This window comes from Eptatretus burgeri, chromosome 6 (assembly GCF_056783735.1).
Source record: "Eptatretus burgeri isolate ZD-2024b chromosome 6, Ebu_testis_v1, whole genome shotgun sequence".
NCBI classification, from domain to species: domain Eukaryota; kingdom Metazoa; phylum Chordata; class Myxini; order Myxiniformes; family Myxinidae; genus Eptatretus; species Eptatretus burgeri.
The window spans coordinates 35,347,869-35,365,145 of NC_140966.1; the positions used below are offsets into that span (position 1 = coordinate 35,347,869).

At 42.4% G+C, this 17,277-nt stretch overlaps 1 protein-coding gene across 3 annotated transcripts in view; it reads left to right on the forward strand.

Moving 5' to 3' along the window:
• The window catches only part of DNAJC24 (DnaJ heat shock protein family (Hsp40) member C24), a 50,408-nt gene that overhangs the window by 2,971 nt on the left and 30,160 nt on the right, over positions 1 to 17,277 (forward strand). The gene's annotated exons all lie outside the window — the stretch shown is intronic.

Genomic DNA, 17,277 nt, shown 5'->3' on the forward strand with positions numbered 1-17,277 from the left:
AAGAGGAAAATACTTGTAAAACGTGCCTGCGACAAAGGGGTACGCTTTGTGATCAATTTGAGCTCAGTCGATATCTCTCGGTCCACGTTGCAAAAATGCCCAACGATTTGGACCCATGAACGGCCAAAGGTTCGTCAATGGGCGTTTTCTATTCAAACCTCCGTGCTTCGAAACAAATGTGGGAAGAGCATATCTGGGGCTTGTCGATGCGCAGGACAAGTTTAAGATGATGATATTTGAATGTTTGTTGGGGGCGGGGGGGGGGTGCCGGAAGACTTGACAAGAGAGGGGGAGCTATGGATTGCCTCAGAGGGCCGGAGCGTTACCCGGGGAGAAGAGGGAGGAAGCTGATCAGGCAGTTGGGGTAAAAAAGAGAGAGAGAGAGACAGAGACAGAGACAGAGACAGAGACAGAGACAGAGACAGAGACAGAGACAGAGATATATATATATATATATATATATATATATATATATATATATATATATATATATATATATATATATATATATATATATATATATATATATATATATATATTGTCGGAGAACAGAGGCCACCGAGTCTGAGTTGGAAAATACTGCTGAGGGGAACGCGTCTGAAGAACAAATTGTGAGGAGAATTGTGTCTGTGGAGAGGAGGCTGTCTTGCCTGCCTGCCTCTCCCTGTTTTCGTCGCCCTGTGTCCGTGCGTCATTCTGCCAGTCTCCTCATCGACCTAGTCGTCCTTCCTTATCATCAGCTCGTGGCTTCCCCACGCCCGTCCTCCCCCCTGCTTCCACCAGAGCAGTGTCGCCTTGTTTTTGTCCCTTTCCTTCTGTGATTGAATCTGTGTGTGGTGCCATAGGTTTTATTCACATTGTATATAATTATTACCCTCGCCGGAGGAGAGGGTATTGAATTTGGGTTTGTTTGTTTGTTTGTTTGTTTGTTTGTTTGTTTGTCCGCACAGAACTTTCGTGTTTTTCTCCGCAACCGCTTGTCAGATTGAGACAACATTTTCACCATTGGTGCGACGACTCATGTGGAATGCTTCATGATAATTATGACATCATAGGTCACGTGGTATGGCAGCCATGTTGGAAAAATGGAAAAACTTTGGACCTCTGTTTCTCTGAAACCGTGCCAAGGAAAAAATTGAAACTTGACACACGGCAAGTACTCATGAGGAAGGAGTGTGATGTTTTTTTTTTTTTAATGATGTCAGAGGTGCCCTTCGTTATGATATTGTGATTGCATATCTAGAATGATACATCTGATCAGTATGGAAATTTTTGAGGGTCATCTTGAGATAAAATGGTCCACAGAAAAAAAAAAAAGATGGACGTCATCAGTCACATGATTCAGCAGCCATATATATGTATATATATATATATATATATATATATATATATATATATATATATATATATATATATATATATATATATATGTTCAATTCAATTGCATAATAATAAAAAACCTCAAGGGTCAGGGTCAGGTATCAAATAAAAGCAGGACGTCTTGGTACCCGGTCATCACTGCCAGCAGTTATAAAGTGGCAGTTTTAATCATGTCTCTCATTAATTTCGTAATACACCAGTACACAAACGCCGCACAAAACAAGTCCTGGCGAGGATCGGCAATCTCTGATTGTTCCATTTCTTGTTTATTAATTGCATTTCTTTGCTTCCCATCCCAACCCGCCGTCATTTCCTCGCGATCACCATCGCTGGTTCTCTTTATTGGCTTGTGGTTTGCGAATAAACCTGTTAGTTTAATAAAGAGCTAAGTTTCTCGTGTTTCTCCTCACGACCCATGCGCACGTTGTCTGCCATAATGTAGAACGTCTCAACAGGAGTTTAGGCTGTTCGGAAGATCGAGGGATTTCAACCTCCCGCCGTCACCATCTTGAAGTTAGTTGAGCCATTGACACTGCAATATTTACTATTAATCATGTGTGGGAGGGGGTGGTGGTGGTGGTGGTGGTGGTGGTGTACAGACTGTGATGGCTGTTAAAAATGTACAGTATATATTTGGTTCCAGGGCCACAAGAGAAACAAGAAGGGCACTCAGTCGAGTGTAGACCTCCACCAGTCTTATTAGTTTACGTTTTGTATCCCACTGATAGGCCTGATCTGGATTCGGACCTGAACTAAAATTTCATCAGTTTGTGCTTGTCAGCTACCCAACTCACCCACCAAGTTTCGTCCGAACCCGTACATAACTTTTTGAAACATCATGCTATATATATCGTTTTAGCCCTATCACTCGATGGTCAAGAATCACTTTAAAAAAATTCTCGGATCCAGATCCGGATTGGGATCTTAACCAAAATCGAGCCAATTCTTTCTTGTTAAACACCCAACCTGCCCACCAAGTTTCGTCCAAATCTGTGCACAACTTTTTGAGATATCTTGATATATGTCGTTTTTGGCCCTATCTCCCAATAGGAAGAATCACTGAACATATTCTCAGATCCAGATCCAGATTTGGATCTTCACCAAAATGTAATGATTTCGCCCTTCTCACACACCGTTTATGATTTTGTCAAGGTCTGAAGAGCGGGGAGAGGCTGCTGCCTGTCTGTCAGAAGGATGTCACGACAGAGTGTGGAGTCATCAGCAAAGAGATAAAGAGGATTTTTCAGAGAGTCAGTGAGATGATTGATGAAGATTAAGAATAATATGGGACCTAGAGCACTGCCTTGCGGTACTCCTAATCTTGATAGGGAGAGGAGATGAAAGGGTTATCTTGAGAGCCACGTGTTGACTACGAGAGGGGAGAGAGTCAGTATTCCAAGAGTGGAGTTGGTCTTGGATTCCATATCCAGACAGGATGGAGAGCAAGGTGGTATACCAGACTGTATCAAAAGCTCGAGATACAGTATGTCCAGAGAGAGAAGGCCCTGATCTCATGTCTGATATCAAAGGCCTCCAATATTGTTGGGGGAGTAGAGAAGCACCATGTCCAAGGTCGAGTGACCAGGTGTGAATCTGAATTGATGATCTGATATGAGGTTGTTGGAGAAAATTAATGATTTTATGTCAATTGCGACGACGGAGTATATGATCTTGCTGTTGAATGAAAGTATTCGGTCTTTAGTTAAGAAGATCCGTTTTTGCACATTTTTTAATGTAATAGTCACAGAAGTCCTTTGCAGATGTGCCATGGTGGTGAGAAAGGTACCAACACCTAGTCAGTTAACATGGTGACAATTGAAGTCACCACATATGAGAAGTGAGATTGGAGTTAGTGAAGGGTGTGTACTGGCCCCCACACTTTTCAGCGCTTGTATGGACTGGATTCTTGGGAGGATGTCGGAGAGATCAAGCTGCGGTGCATCATTTTTGGAAAATCAAGATCCCTGACTTTGAATTCACAGATGATGCAGTCATCTTTGCAGAGATGCTGGATATCCTTTTGAGGGCCCTCGAGGTGCTGAATGAGGAGTCGGTGCCGCTGGGATTACAGGTTTCCTGGGTAAAAACTGAAATCCAGGCTTTCAATGACATCTTGGACGCTGATATCTCGTCGATACCTCTTTGTGGTGACAATGTTGAGGTCAGGGAGCGATTCACTTAACTTGGCAGTGATATTCATGTCTCTACATGTTGTGAGCCAGAGGTCAATAGACGTCTGGGTCAGGCCTGGGGAGTCATGGATTCACTCGATCATGGGGTGTGCTGCTGTTGCTGCCTATGCAAGAGGACGAAAGTCCAGGTCTTTAAATCCTTAGTCCTTCCAGTCTTGCTCTTTGGATGTGAGACTTTGATTCTGACCAAGGATCTGAGACAGAGACTTAACTCCTTTGGTACCACGTCTCTTTGGAGAATCCTTGGCTATTTCTGCTCAGGCTTTGTGTCCAATGAGCGGTTGCTGAAAGAGACTCAGATGAGATTTGTTACCTGTAGAGTCTGTGAGTGTCAGCTGTGGCTGAATGGACACGTGGCCCATTTTCCTGACACTGATTCTGCTCACCAGATTCTCTCAGCGAGGGAGCTTCGTGAGTGGAGGAGGCCAACGGGCCGACCACTGCCTTGTGGCTGCAGCAGGTTGATCACCATCTCAAGGAGATGAGGATGGGCATCTGCTTGGGGGATGACCAGATGGAGGCCCCTGGAGTACCGGCGGAAAGTGGATGCAGCGATGCGCTCCTCTAGAGCCTGCTCCCATACCTGATCTGACCTGACCTGAGAGTTGGGATGAGTGATTAAAAGTTGGTTCCTGAAGTGTGAGAGAAATGTAGATGGAGTCATCACTGTTGGGAGGATGGTACAACACACAGTCAACCATGATGTGAGAACGGAGGGTAAGTCGCAACCAGAGGTGCTCCTGGGGGGTTTGGGAGGTCTAAGAACAGTACACGGAGAGTGAAAAATTGAGTTTTTTTATGTAAAGCATAAATCCAGCATAAGGATGGGGTTCAGGTCGATCAAACCAGAAGAGATAATAGCCAGGGAGAGACACTAAGGAGTCAGGGATGTCCTGTGGGAGGAAGGATTCAGTTAAGCAGATGATGTCCAATTTATCGGCAGTGACCTGGATTGAGAGAAATGTCAGGTTGGAACTTAGGTCTCAGATGCGTGGCGTCCAAACAGTTTGGGACAGGGGGAGAGGAGCTGCTGATAGGACATAGGGATGTGGAAAGGAGCAAGGAGAACGTGCTGGGCTGGAGGGTATGGGGACAGGGCAAAGCCGGGTGGGGCAGAGGTGAAGGAGGGAGGGGGAGGAACGGGGGGGGTTAAGAGGGGACAGGATGAGATTGAAGTTGAGAGGGGGCAGGATGAGATTGAAGTTGAGAGGGGGCAGGATGAGATTGAAGTTGAGAGGGGGCAGGATGAGATTGAAGTTGAGAGGGGGCAGGATGAGATTGAAGTTGAGAGGGGGCAGGATGAGCTTGAAGTTGAGAGGGGGCAGGATGAGATTGAAGTTGAGAGGGGGCAGGATGAGGGGGAAGCAGAAGGGAGGGGGGACGGTACTGACATGAAGGGGTTTTGACACCATGAATGGACGTGAAGGGGAAACTGTCATGTGCACACAGTCTTTGCAAAATTGACACCTCAGGATTCCCAGACTGGATAACCTTTGACAAGCTTCATAGGATGGGTGGTGGTGAGAGTGTTTTTCATTGAAAGCATGGAGGAAAATTTGGCAGTAACTGAAAGAGGAGACTGGATGAACAAAGCATTTAGGAGTGAGGAGATTTTGGGAAGTAAGATTCGGCCAATCAATGGGATACAAAATGTAAACTGTTCAGCCTATCGGAGGTATGCACTCAACAGAGTGCCATTCTAGTCATTGCTGTGCTACATGAGCTGTATTGTTGCTGAGCTGTATCAGATAATTGAAAGAGGAATCATCAGAGAATGCACAGTCTATTAAACAAGCAAGGCAATTTTTAGTCGCAGGTCTACAAGAGCTTTGTGTTGCTGTTGTGAAATTATATGGCCGCCATCTTTGTTTTCTGTTGGGCCAAACACATTAGGCCTCAGGCCTCTTCGGATTATTTACTGTCTCGGTTTGTTGCATCAAATTTCGATTGCCTTTTTTGGGTCGAGTGATACTCACGACAAGGGACCCCAATAAAACTAATCATATGTTAAATAAATATTATTAGTAAGGTTTAATCAAGTCCGTACACGCCCCCATAAAAAAAACAATAGCGTGACGTAATTTTTGAACGGCCCCATATTGGGGTTAAACAATCCATGACCCATGAAAAATCGGCTCGGTCTGATATAACTGTGATGAATCAACTGTTTAAGAGTGCTTTAAACGGGTGTTTCCCAATCGGCTCATAACCAGGTTTTAAAGCCAATTTACTCGTACCTAATGGAGGTGCCTTCCCTCGAATGGCCACGTGCAGGTGTTTATGAACAAAAGGTTTATGACCACAGCTTTCACCACATAGACACTTGGGACATGAGCAAGGATGAGGGAGTTGAGTGGACAGAGGTGGCAAAAAAAAAAAAAATATATATATATATATATATATATATATATATATATATATATATATATATATATATATATATATATATATATATATATATGCATACACATACACTACCGGTCAAAAGTTTTCGAACACCCCCATTTTTCCAGTTTTTACTGAAATTTAAGCAGTTTAATGTTTCAATGTACTCTGAAATTAAAGCATAGAACAAATAAACAATTGCAGATAAAAAAAATCAAGGAATCATTTTGTTTCAGAAAATTTAATCTAAATTTTTGACTCACCAAAGTAGCCACCTTTTGCAGCTATAACAGCCGAACATACTCGTGGCATTCTTTCTTCAATGGAAATCAAATACTGTTCGGAAAGTTCTTCCCAAACCTGTTGCAGAAGTTCCCGCAAATGTGTTGCACTTGTCGGTTGCTTTGCTTTCACCTTCCGTCCAGTTCATCCCAAACCAGCTCGATGGGGTTTAAGTCTGGAGACTGTGCTGGCCATTCCATGAATTGAAGCCTACCGTCTTGTTCTTTTCTTGTAAGGTTGTTCTGACACAGCCTGGAGGTGTGTTTTGGGTCGTTATCTTGCTGTACGATGAACTACGGACCAACTAGGCATAGACCAGAGGGTATTGCATGGCACTGCAAAATGCTGTGGTAGCCCTTTTGGTTCAGGGTGCCAGTTAATCTGTGCAAGTCGCCGACTCTGGATCCAGCAAAAGAGCCCCAGATCATCACGCTTCCTCCTCCATGTGTGACAGTTGGTGTCACACACTGAGGAAACATCCTTTCGCCGACTCAACGGCATCCAAAAACCCTGCGTGATGAACCGAAGATTTCAAATTTTGATTCATCGGACCATAAGACGTCCTTCCAGTTTTTAGTAATCCATTGGCGGTGCTTCATGGCCCAGGCAAGCCTCTTTTTCTTATTTTGGCATCTTAGCAATGGCTTTCTTACTGTCACTCGACCTGTCAAACCTGCATCTCGAAGTCTTCTTTTCACAGAGGAAACTGAGACTTCCTTACTTCGACCAGTGTTAAGCTGTGCTTGAAGCTGCTGTCCTGTGAGCCATCCATCACGCAAGCTGTTGACTCTCAGAAACTTGTCTTCTGATTGTGTTGCGGCTTTGGGTCTGCCAGACCTCTTCCTGCCAGAGTTTCCTCCAGTTTCCAAATGCCTTTTGATGGTGTATGAAACTGTACTCACTGACACCTTGGCCCTTCTTTGCAATTTCTCTTAAGGAAAGACCTACACTTTTAAGGGTTATAATGGTCTGTCTGTCTTCCTTTGTTAATTGTCTTTTTCTTCACGTTACAATAGCAATATACGACTTCCAGCAGTGCAATATTGTCCAAATAATGCTTTAGAGGGTGCAGCAGCACAGTCTGTTCCAACACTGCTTTTATACAGACAGTGGGTTTGCAACTAATCAACAAAAGTTGGGACACCTGTTGGAATTGTTTGCATCAACTTTCAAGACTTAATTTACTTCCATTGTTGCAGTTGCGAACCCATGACTTGTTCCGTGAAAAGGGCCTTTTTTAACAACTCTGAAATTTACATTTTTTTCAGTTTTTGGTAACCTACTATGTACCTGTCAATGTACCAGGTTATTCGCTGGACTTAAATTGCTTAAATTTCAGTAAAAACTGGAAAAATGGGGGTGTTCTAAAAATTTTGACTGTTGTATAATATCTATATATATATATATATATATATATATATATATATATATATATATATATATATATATATATATATATATATATATATATATATATTGTGTCGCTGGTTGTGACCACAGTGCAGTCATTCTTTTTTTTCCTCTGAACAGCCCATTTCTGTCACACACAAAAGCATATTAATACTTTTGCTTGAGAATTCCTCCTCTTTAGCTTGTCTAGAAACAGTCCTTCCATCAGTGGGTAAGAGAAAGGCATCGGCTCACATACACCCATCTGGTTGGGACCCCGGCTTCTCCACCCGACTGTCCCACCATGAATAATGACGTGACAACTGGCCTGGTGGAGATCACTGAGAGTTGTGGATCACATTCACCTGGACTTTACATGTAAATGTGTACATCACATGTCTCTATCAGCTATGACAGTCGAAGCTTTGTTGGGACAAATGTATGTGAAATCGACTTGTGTGCTGCATTGTTTTTGTTGAAATCTGTTCACATGATTTGTTCACTTGATGTCTCTTTTTTTTCTTTTTTATCCTCAAGTTAGTCAAAAACCTTTGGCTGAAGGATATACAATTTGATTAAGAGACTTCGTACTATGTTAGGCAATGTTTTTGCAGGAAAATAACTGAATAATTGCAGAATTTCCCCCATTTGGATAGAAATGTCTTGTGCAAACTGAACCGACTATTCAACATAATCTGAACTGATAATAATATATTGCACACGAGATGCTTGAACTTCATTCCTTCACTTTCAGATTTATTTATTTTTTCTCCTTGGCCTCATTTGGGTTTGATTTTTTTTGCACAATCGTGTGAACAGGAAACTTATCGATATGCTGTTGTTCAAAATATTATACGAGTGCGTAAGCATTGCCCATTTGGTTATTATTGCAATGACAATTCATCAGCTTCCTCCAGTGACAGGTCATTTCAGTTGTTGTGTTAAAATGGCTGTGAATCATTGCATTGATGTACTGTCATCGGAGAGACTTCCATATGGCGGCAATGTTGCATCGATGGCAAAAGAGGTTGTTTGTGTGCATGCTTGACAATCTTGACATTTAGCAGTAATTAAAGTATTTCAGCCAGTCCGTTAGGCACCATAATTAGCTCAGCAGGAAGGCTGGAGGAGCAGACCAGAGTGCCACGGCCAGGCATCTTGCGGAATGTGCTGCTGGGCTCAGACCAAGGGCTATTTCCCGGATCTAATTGAAGATGCACACTAGTTGCAGGCTGTCAGAACCGTGGCGACGCTTCACTGCATTTGAGCAACAAAAAAATAGAAGAAGAAGAAAACTTGTGCTACTTTAAAGGAGCATTTTCTCAATAAGGGAGGTCACTGGAACAGCTTGGTTGTTTTTCGTACATCGGGGGATCTGGAAGGTCATCGACATAGTTTTTCAAACTTTGCTCGATTTTAAGTTTCTCCCAATGTCAAACGACTTTTTCACACTTCACAATGAAATGTTTTTCAAAGCCAACCCTTCGCAAATTTTCCTGATTTCCATTCCTTCACCCTTTTCTGCAGTTGGCGTGGGATAGAACTCACCCGAAGCTTATCCAGGTGTCGTTATTATTTTGTGAGGATCAAGAGTGTTTTTCATGTCCGGATCTGAGCACGATTGTACGAATGAACGTGACGCAAAGTGACCAATGTTTGTTTCAATGAACCGTGTTTCAATTTATTGACAGAATTATTTACACAAATTCTTAAATAATTGAGTCCTGCTTTTGAATTTTTTTTTTTTAAAAACATGTCTATTTTCAGTTCAGCTCACTGAAAACCACAACTGAACAACCATCGCTGTTCCTACACTTGACACTTTGCCTCCAGCTTGATGTAGAAAAAGAAATGGACAGTATTTTTGTCAACCGCTGTGTATATATGTATTTAATTTTGCTTTTCCAAATATTGTTTGCCATGACATCATAATATACATTAAGTTGTGACAGGATGGCAAAGAGGGAGTGTACCTAGCATTGACATGTTAAGTGTTGGTTCGATTCTCAGTCCAACTATAAACGGTCATATTTGTACTCACAGGCATCACGAAGTACGCCATCCCTCGAATGTACATGAAACAAGGGCCTGTTTGCTCGAATTAGCCGGTGGATATTAAAGTTTCTCCGGTTTCTTTCCCTGAGTTATCACCAACACCCTGTCGAAATAATTTCTACCCTAACCTACAGGGGGCACTACATCACCTGCACAACCATGCTGCCAGAAATGAAGTAAATGAGCAGCCATTTTTCCTGCATACTAGAGACTAGCATCATATATAGTAGACTCATTATTACGATTACTCGAGAGGTGAGCACTATTTTTTTTCCATACTACCTTGTTTCAATCAAATTCCTTTGGATGAATGCACAAAAAAAAATACGAACGAGGAGCTGATACTCTAGGTCCCCTGCCTTTTGGGTGGTATGAGGAATATATCTGTGTAATATGAAAGCTAAATCTTGAACGGTTTTTGGAATATCACATACACAAGCCAAGGTACTGAGACGGTTGCCATGGCAACATAATTCAGCGAATCACCACCGTGATCTAATCAGGTTGAGATAATGTCATGAGGAATAGATATCTGCAAAATTAAAGTTAAATATTCAACGGGTTTTGGAAATATCGCGTACACAAAAGTACGTGGACAGATTGGACGGTCGGGTGGTCATTCGGTCAAACGGAGTTCATTTTAATATCCCGTCTCTGATCTTGTAGGAGGGGCGTGCGACTTGTGTGGCAAGGAAGAAATGATTCAATTTCGGTGAAGATCCGAATCCGGATCTGGATATGAGAATTATATAATTTTAAAGTGATTCTTCACCATTGATAGGACCAAAAACGATATAGTACTGTACAGCATGATATTTCAAAAATGTAGTGGGCCCGATATGTTCTCGTGGATCAGGCATTGTGTGGCGGAGGTATGCGCTCTACCGAGTGCCCATCTAGTTTTCTTTGTTTTTTCAGAGTCTACAGTCTTTTGGGGCTGGTAGGATGGCTCAGAGGCCATCTTTAGTATGCACACACATCTCTAGTATCTCTAGTATGCACACACACCTCAAGGCTGTCTAGCCTGGGTTTGAATCTTGACCCAGCTATAAACTGTCAACTTGGGGTTTCACAGGTAGGGTGATTTATCAATGTGTGTGCCGTCCCTCGGATGGTCATTCAACTGGGGATTCCATCTACCAGCATAAGTTGGTGGACGTTAAATATCCCATGTCCTCCTTTGCGATGAGTGGACGAGCTATTGCCAGCCCCAGGAACAAATTCAAAAGTGCTATCCAGACTTCCTGAGCCAAAGTGGTGACCTGACCAGGATTGTAGCTAAGTAACTGTTTCTACATCACCAATGCTCTGTGTAGGGAGGGCATGGTACATGATGATTATGATGATGGTCTTTTGAACAATTGCTTGGAGTTAATAAGACAAATACACGTTTGTCACCTTAAACCACCACGTTATCCACTCACTCCATTCGCAAACATTTCCTTTATCATCATGATAATTTCTAAATTATAATCATTGCAGAATGATGTTTTCTCTTTTGTGTTTTTCTTTTTTTAAATCGTTCATTAGAAATTGTTATACGATTCAAGGCTAGGACACTATTTTCATAGCATGGCGATTGCAGTGTCGTTTGATAACCGTCATATTCTCCTCATTAATTCATCCGATCAAAGCTCGCGGGAGAGCTCAAGGACAGATGATGGAGGGTAAATATACTAATGATGGAGTGGTGCGGAACCGTATTCTGCATGAGCCAAATGGGTGACTGACTTTGTGCGGAAGGGAGTCCCTTGAAAATCTCCCCAGGTCAGGATGGCGAGTGGATGCAATCGGAGCGTAAACTGCTGCCGAGGTATGGGCAGGGAGGATCAATAGTGTTAGGGTTGCTGAAATATAATTTCTCAAGGTAGTGCATTTACTATCGTCCACAAGCAGTTGGATGTGTCCAAGTTCTCAGGAAAATGGATCCCTCAAAACCTCAGCATTCGTGATCGACGGCAATGGCTGGGATTGTGCAGTAAGTGTCTCAAACTGTTCAACGCAGTTCCCACTGACTTTATTGCTTGTTTGGTAGCTGGTGATAAAACATGGCTTCACTCTCCACCACTGAGATCCTGAAACCATATTGTAGTCCATGCAATTGAAACACAAGGTATCTGCACCAACCAAAAGGTTTCACACAAAACCCTCAGCTGTTTGTCATGGACTTCCAAGGGTAATCTGTTGGTTGAACTTGTTTCGCCAAACTACAATCACTGGGAATTATTCAGCCCACCTCATGCAAATATTGGGAAGTCAATCAAAAACAAATATTGAGGGATGTTGTCCAAAGTTTTTCTGCTGCTTTGTTGCAAGGCACTTGTGTACAAGGTCTGTGTTGTGATGTGCCGTGTGTCATTGCCCTGACACGTGTGTTGTGTTGTCGTGTGCCATGCCATGCATGTCTTGTGCCATTTGTGTCGCCTGCTTTCAAACACCTGGATTGTCCTTCCTCCTCACCTCCTCTCCCCTCCCCAAACAGCCCGCATCTAGCCCATGAGACGATAACTCCCAGGTGCATGACCACTGATTCACCAGTGATGAGGAACTAACTGAAACGAGAGTTTATAGAACACCTACCTTGTACAGTCTTGAGTAAGATCCGCACCGACCTTTTTTTTTTTTCGTGCTATGCCTGCTGTTTGCTTAATGGTTAGGGTGGCGGGCTTTGGATTCTAGGGTCCTGAGTTCAAATCCCGCTCAGCTGTTGAATTAATACCAGGTGGGGTTAACTCGGCCTGTCATCCTTCCGAGGTCGGCAAAATGAGTGCCAGCATGCTGGTATACTGTGTCGGAGTGGCGACCCGTCCAGGATTGTGCCCAATAGACGAGGAGACTGCTTAAGCAGCACCAACGCTCTGCACAGAGTACGGTCCCAATCTCCTCCTCCTCCTTATACACCACCTTGTTTATCACGTTCTATTAGTTCTTCATGCCTGTGGTTTGTGACCTTTACGACGTCACTAAAAACAGTAAGTTTCCTGTATGGAATGATTTTCAATTTTGTTTGACTGCCAGGCAGACAAAGTGAAAACTAAAATCTTACTCCACTCTGCACATGGGTGATCAGGTCAATTTCAGAGCCAAAGTACTGCTAAACAACAGGTTCCTTTTCCGATTCATGTTCAAAATATAACGTTCAATTGAAATGAGGTTGTTTCTCCATCATAAATTGACATTTGTAAATGGATCGACAAAAAGACAAAGTGAACCAATTTCTTCATCTCATCTATCCTCTTCAGGCCAAGTGGCCCGTAAGGCTGCAGTGCGTACTGTCCAGTCTGCCCTGTTTCTTTGTCTCGGCCTGGCTTCATCCCATGATCTCCGTTACTTGGTGTTACTTAAGGCTGATGTCATCATCCTTCCAGATTTGGACCATAACCATGACCACATCAGCTGGTATTTGAGTTTCACTTGCAGTTTCTGTAACAATAGTTTATGAACTGAGCGGGTTGTTGGCCCTCTGCAGCAGGTTTATTTCCGGGGTTTTCCTTCCCTTAGCCAGAGCCTCGCCGGCCAAACACCACAAGGTGTTAGTTTTCGGGGTGCACCAACGTGGAGGTGATGTTGACTTAGGTACTCCATGGTTCACTGGCAGACTACTACTTTTTACCCATAACCAGCCGGTCTTGACGCCACTGGCTGTGATGCCGAGTGCATGAACACCATCGTGTCCTGAACCAATTGCTTAACCCCGTTTCTCGCTTTGTGCGCATGGGGTAACAACCAAGACCTGGCTGAAGGAGAAATCTGAAAACTTGTATTTTACGGACAAAGGAAGTCAGTCTGTTGAAGTCGATGTACACTGTGCTGAAAATCTTGGCATATCTTGAACTATCATAACTATCTCGTTTGTATAAGTCTTGGAACGCCACTCATACATGTATGTACAGGAAAAGCGATTAGATGGAATTGAAGTAACAACACACAGGGAAGGAATTTGGCATGAGGTGACAGTGAGCTACCTCTTAATGACTTGAAAGGATGAGTAATATTGGGAGGACACAAGATGACATTCCAATTACATTGAACATTAAGGAGGAGAACTTTGATTTGGGGGTTAATAATATGTTGGTTACAGGATCAACATGTGATCTGGAGTGAGTGTAGGCCAAAAGGGACGTGGGTGTCGGTGCATGGTCATATGAGGCAGTGGAAGGTTATGTCTGAATACCTTGCATGATTTGGCTTTTTTGAAAATATAAGAATAAATTCATGGGCCTGTCACTTTCCCATCACAGATAGATCGCTGGCCTCTGTCCTCTAACACCTTGTCTTTGGTCATGCACCCTCTGCTCTTTCTGTGCTTTGCCTTTCTGCTCGACGTGCACATTCCACAATCCCCTCTGTTGAAATTACCTAAATCCAGGATCACTGCTCACCTCTATTAATTAATTCTTCTTTTTCCCCCACCTGTGGAACCAACTTCCATGTTCTCTTCAATCTCATTCTTTCCTCCAGGTCTTCAATACAGCTGTTCACCACCATCTCAGATCATCCTCAATGCAAAAAACCTGATCTTTTCTACCCTCACTAACCCTCCACCCCTGCCCCAAACCCTTCTCCTTTCAAATCTTCAGTTTTTCCCTCCTGTGAGCTCCCTTCTGTATCCATCCTGCCCTTTCCTGCCCCCCATTCCTCCCCACACCCATTGTGTGTCATCTCCCTCTGTCTTGGCCTTCAACTCTGCTGTTGATGTTTCTCCCCTTTCTCCACTGTTCCTTTCGTTCTGTTACGTCCTGATCCGTTCACTGTACTAGCTCTTCCACGAGCCTCGATTGTGTACAAAAAATGACCATCGCCACTTATTGCCAGAAATGCCTATTGATATTGTCGCTATCATGCCTCAAAACATTCCTTTTCTCTACCAGGTAGTTGATAGTTTACAGCTTTGGCTTGTACTCATTATGATGTAGCATCAAAATTACTTTGAGACCATGCCGCCTCGTGCTCAATTTCAACCACAAAGCATATTATGTATGATGATGCAAAGCAGCAAATTTTCACCGTCTAATGCTTGCTCATCTTCATAAATTAGGACACCATCCCCTCTTTACTCATGTGAAATGTACTCAAACTCCCGGGCTTCTTTGTCACCTCAGCTTTATATCACTTAACTTTGAACCATTTTCACTCCAAAAGGTTGAGCTTCTGACAGTGAAGCATATGTTTTTGGATTGTTGAGGAGTTAACGTGATGATGGATGCCTCTGTTTTTAGGTTATGATAACTAGGTGCCAAAATGATGAGCATTAGTAAGTGTTTTCGTCGTGAGAACAAGACTAAGCTGCTTTGTAACATTCTACGGTTGTAGAAACTTTTAGAAAGACGGTCTTTCGAATTCAAGCTGGATATCAAACTGTTCTAGTTTGTTGCAAATCCCCTCTTATTTCTCTTAAATAATCACTTGCCTTCTGAAATCGCACGCTAAGTGGCGCTCCTGCACTACACTTACACATTTTGCCTTTGCTTGTCCTTCGGCGTCGACCCTTTAGATGCTATTGTTGATGGTTTCCTGAAGCCTGCTTGTGTCACAAAGCCTTTTGTGACACTTTGACCTATGGCCGAAAAGTGCATGCCATGATTAAATTCAACACGGTGCAGTTGTGGCATCGAAAGGAAATTTGTTGCAAATTATAGTGTACGAGCTCATTTATTATTTTAACAGTGATAGTTAAGGCTGCCGGAGGACCTTGTGCATAAATCGCTAGTCGCACAAAGATATTGGGAAACATCAGTGCAATTTTGCATGAATTTCAGGGACATTCATAAATAATGGACAAATCAAGATGGTATTCTGCATTGGATCCTTAAATTCCATCATCATGAGCTCAGTTCTCAGATGTAAGCACCAAACAGAACCAGACCCAGCCCCTCTTGCAGGAACTAGTTATTTTAAGCACTTCAAAGAAAAGGAAATCATTTTGAATAGTCCTCCTCTCGAATTGATATTGAATGGTCACACTTTGTGTTTTTAAATGTACACTCAATGAGGTTCATTTGTTCGTGTTACAAAGCATGAACTTTCCCAGATGCTTTTCATTGAAATTTGAGGATATTGGTTTGTGTCTCCTGGAAAAGGATCAAGATGAATGACGACAGGCAGTTGTATTCAGTGATGGCTACCATTTATATTATTCACCGATTCAAATATCATTTAGATGTGTTAGGTTCTATTTTTGTGTTTTTTAGTACCCTGTGTGTGCAAAGCAAAAAGCAGGCTTGAGCAATTGCTTCACTTTGTCTGTCTGTCTGTCTGTCTGTCTGTCCACAAATGTCAGCTTATGATTGAGGAACTTAATTTCAATTGAATGTTGTATTTTGAACAGCGACCTGTAGTTTAGCAGTACTTTGGCTCTGAATTTGCCCCGATTGTGTATGTACAGAGAGGAGTGAGATAATTTTATTTTACTCTGTCTGCCTGTCCAACAGTCAAACAAAATTGAAAATCATTCCAAACAGGAAACTTACTGGTTTTAAGGATGTTATAAAGGACACAAACAACAGGCATGAAGAACTAATGTAACGTGTTAAATCAGGTTTTGTAAAAGACGCTGTAAACTTACGGGAAAAAAATTCTGTGACCTTTAAAATCTCCATTTTATTTAAATTTAAATATATACTTGAACACTGAAGAACACAAATCGCTTTTTTGACACAAAAAAAAACCTGTTTATCAGGACTTCGAAAAATGTTACGGCATTTTATGTCATTGTGCCTGGTGTTGGCTTAATGGTGAGGCTGGTGGGCTTGGGATCCTCGGGTCCTGAGTTCTAACCCTGCTCAGCTGTTGAATTGATACCAGGTGAGTTTGACTCTGCACGTCATCCTTCCGAGGTCTGTAAAATGAGTATTAGCGTGCTGGGATGATTGAGCCATTCGAGTATCCTGTGTCGGAGTGGCGATCCCATCCAGGATTGTGCCCAATAGCCCAGGAAACTGCTTTGGCAGCACAAACGCTCTGTACAGAGTATGGTCCCGATGGATTTGGATTGGATTTTATGTCATCACGACCAATCAAATTTTCCACTCGTAGACCACCTCGCCCACGTCCTTGTTTCTCAAGTCTACATGGGTTAAGTTGTTCTATGAACTCTCTAGTTAACCTCCGCCATCGAAGATCGGAGGTTACTGTTTTCACCCCTTTCTGTTTGTCTGTTTGTTTGTTTGTTTGTGAACAGTATTATGGAAAAACTCCTCGACGGATTTCGACGAAACTTGGTGGGGGGATTAGGTATGGTCCAAGGATCATGCCATTAGATTGTGGACTTGGTCCAAAATCCAATATGGCCGCTATGGCGGCCATTTTGAAAAAAATATTTGAATTTTTTTTTTTTGCATTTCTACATGTTTAAAGTGATTTCCAACCCCCCCCCCCAAAAAAAAAATTGTTAGAAAAAAAAAATTTTGCAACTTTTTTTCAAAAAAATAGATTTTTTTTGCATTTCTACATGTTATAAAAGTGATTTCCAACAAAAAAACATGCCAAAATTATAATTGCGGCTGATTTTGGAACTTCACGTGGATATACCCACGTAAAATCAATTTCTGTCTCGAGGAATCTAGTTTTGACGAATGAATTGAGTATGTAAAAG